Source organism: Zeus faber (genome assembly GCF_960531495.2).
Source record: "Zeus faber genome assembly, chromosome: 10".
NCBI classification, from domain to species: domain Eukaryota; kingdom Metazoa; phylum Chordata; class Actinopteri; order Zeiformes; family Zeidae; genus Zeus; species Zeus faber.
Window position 1 is genome coordinate 17,511,482 of NC_137199.1, and position 2,500 is coordinate 17,513,981.

At 56.8% G+C, this 2,500-nt stretch overlaps 1 protein-coding gene across 1 annotated transcript in view; it reads left to right on the plus strand.

Annotated features, from left to right (window-relative positions):
* The window catches only part of pcdh1b (protocadherin 1b), a 16,022-nt gene that overhangs the window by 1,332 nt on the left and 12,190 nt on the right, over window positions 1-2,500 (plus strand). The gene's annotated exons all lie outside the window — the stretch shown is intronic.

Here is a 2,500-nt window from a genome sequence, read left to right on the forward strand (position 1 = left end):
CTGGAGCAGGGTGTGGGGTGTGTGTGTGTGTGTGTGTGTGTGTGTGTGTGTGTGTGTGTGTGTGTGTGGTGGGGGGGGTAGGCGGGGTATAGAAAAACATTTTAGTGGTTCTAATTGGTGCGTTTAAGGCTTTATTCTATAAGGGTTTATTACAAAGTATATGTGTCCGTAGAGAGGCTCGAGTCTCTGGATCGCGTTTTGACGCACAAAACAATCCATTCATCTCCAAGTTGGAGGCAGAACCTCACGGTGGGGGTGGGGTGCACGGCACCTGTGGCGCGCCCTCTGTTGTTGTTGTTATTACTATTTTTAATGACCGCCTTGTTTCTGTTTCCTATTGGTCGGCAACTCTGAAATGAAAATGGTTGTTCGGCGGCCAAGTGACAGACGTGCTGCGTGTGTCTGGCGGGACCGTGCGTCATGACCGGGGAATCCGGTCTTTCCTGCCTCACCCGTTCCAAGCCTCCGGGACCTGGAACCTGCTGCTCCGCGGAGCCACTGGGGGTTGATTTTACGTGTAAAAAGGGACCTGCGCCGTGTATATCCGTCCCTGGGTGTAGCGACACCGTTCCTTGGAATTCACAGTCCTTGGCAGATGATTTTTATGGGGGGGTGGGGGGGTGACCATCTGACCCCCTGTTGGTCTGACCCCCTGATGGTCACCCCCCTTCCCCGCTACCCCCCCACCCAAATGTTTCGAGGGCTCTGTCTGTGGCGTTTTCTGCAACGCCTCACACCACACCGGGCCCTTGACCCGTCGCGCTTAAATGTCCCCAAACATGACGCTTCTCGGTTGGACGGGTCACGCATGTTATTAAATCACCTGTGGTGCGTTGGCGTCCTCAGATGTGGGCCGCGCACGGAGCGTCGCCGAGGGGCTGGAAAACCCGAACGTGAGACAAATACAACTGTTTACTCTTCATTCCCGGCAGGCAAAAGTTGATTCGAAGGGTGCGGGTCAAGCTAAAAAGAGATGAAGCGTGACATAAAACGGTGGAGCGGGAGTTCAGCGGGAGCAGCCCTGCGTTCTTGTATCGCACGCGTTTTCGTTGTCCACCGCCGGCCCGTGGCTTGGTTTTGGAAACCCCGAACAACCGCGTTCGCTTGGATTATTTTTTCATTTAAATTGGTCTTCGCAATTGTCTGTGTTTTTTTTTTGTTGTTTTTTTTTCCTTTTTTTTTTCTGCAGCCAAATTAATTGGTCAGTGTTTGACTCTGTTAGAGGAGCACGGCGGGGTTAACTGCCTAGACCTTAGAAAACAAAGTTAATGGAAATGTCCCAACTTGAGGACGGCCCTGCGTCTAATCCCTGATCGCTCGTGGCCTACGGCGCCCACCGTCGGGGGGGGGGGGGATTTCCGGAGGATTTTCCCCCGGCGGTGTCTTGAGTTCCACGTCCTCCACTGTGTGGCTGTGTCCGTGTGTGTGTGTGTGTGTGTGTGTGTGTGCGCAGCGCGCCGCAACAGCGCATTCCATCAGTTTTAGAGGCAGAAAATCATGTAAATGTTCACGCGAGTACCAGTCCCCGTGCCTTTGTGATTGGGAGCCCGGGCCGCGTCGCCGGGGCTTCAGAGAGTGCCGCCGCCCGCCGCCGCGTCCACATTACCGCGCGGACATGCCTCCTAATGGGAGCCGAGCGGGACGCCGCGTCCCCGCTCGGCTCCATTAGGAGGCGTGTCGGTCCGATTTGGCCGAATAAAACACGCCGTCACGGCCATCTGTGGCCACTGCGCCGCGAATTACCCGGGCGGGCCCAGATAAAGCGGCGAAACGAGCCAGAGTTTACGGCCCGTTCTGCACAATTTCTGCCGTAAAATGAGAGATCTGAGCCAACAGTATTGTTAATGCTGTCATCGGCCTGGCCTGGGCCCGCCGTTGATCAAAGGACCTCCATCCGTCCGTCCTCCGCCCCTCCGGGAGACGGTGCGGCTTGGTGGCCTGACCCGACTTGACTCGAGCTCCGGCTGCAGCAGCAGGAGGTGGAATGTGCCCTTCGGCCGCTTTTCAGGTCCGTTTGGTCAAAGCCCCGCTCACGTGCCCACGCAGTCCTAGTCCTGTTAGGGGGAACGCGGACCTCCAACCCCTGCCCCTCCTCCACCCACCACCCACCACCCCCCAGACATCTGTAACAAATTTGCTTTGCAGCGGATTTGGACGGCGCGCACACGACCACGTGACAATGGACGGATGATCTTTTAATACAAGCGGAGAGTCATTTAGTTCTTTTAGTCCGATCTGCCTTTCCGCGGTGGTGGTGGCGGGGGTGGAGGGAAGGGCTAATCCCCGTCTGTTATTAAGGGTTGCTCAGCTCAGATGTCTCAGGGGGCGCCGTGTTTTTTTTAGGGCGGGTTGGGGAGGTTACAGGGTCGGGGAGGGGTCACTTCCGGGGCCTTTGAAAGGACGACGACGGCGCCTCGCAAACCCGAGCGGGCGCGGGGAGAACGTCTGCGGAGCGTCGCCGATCCGTCCGTCTCTCTCTCTCTCTCTTTCTCTCTTTCTC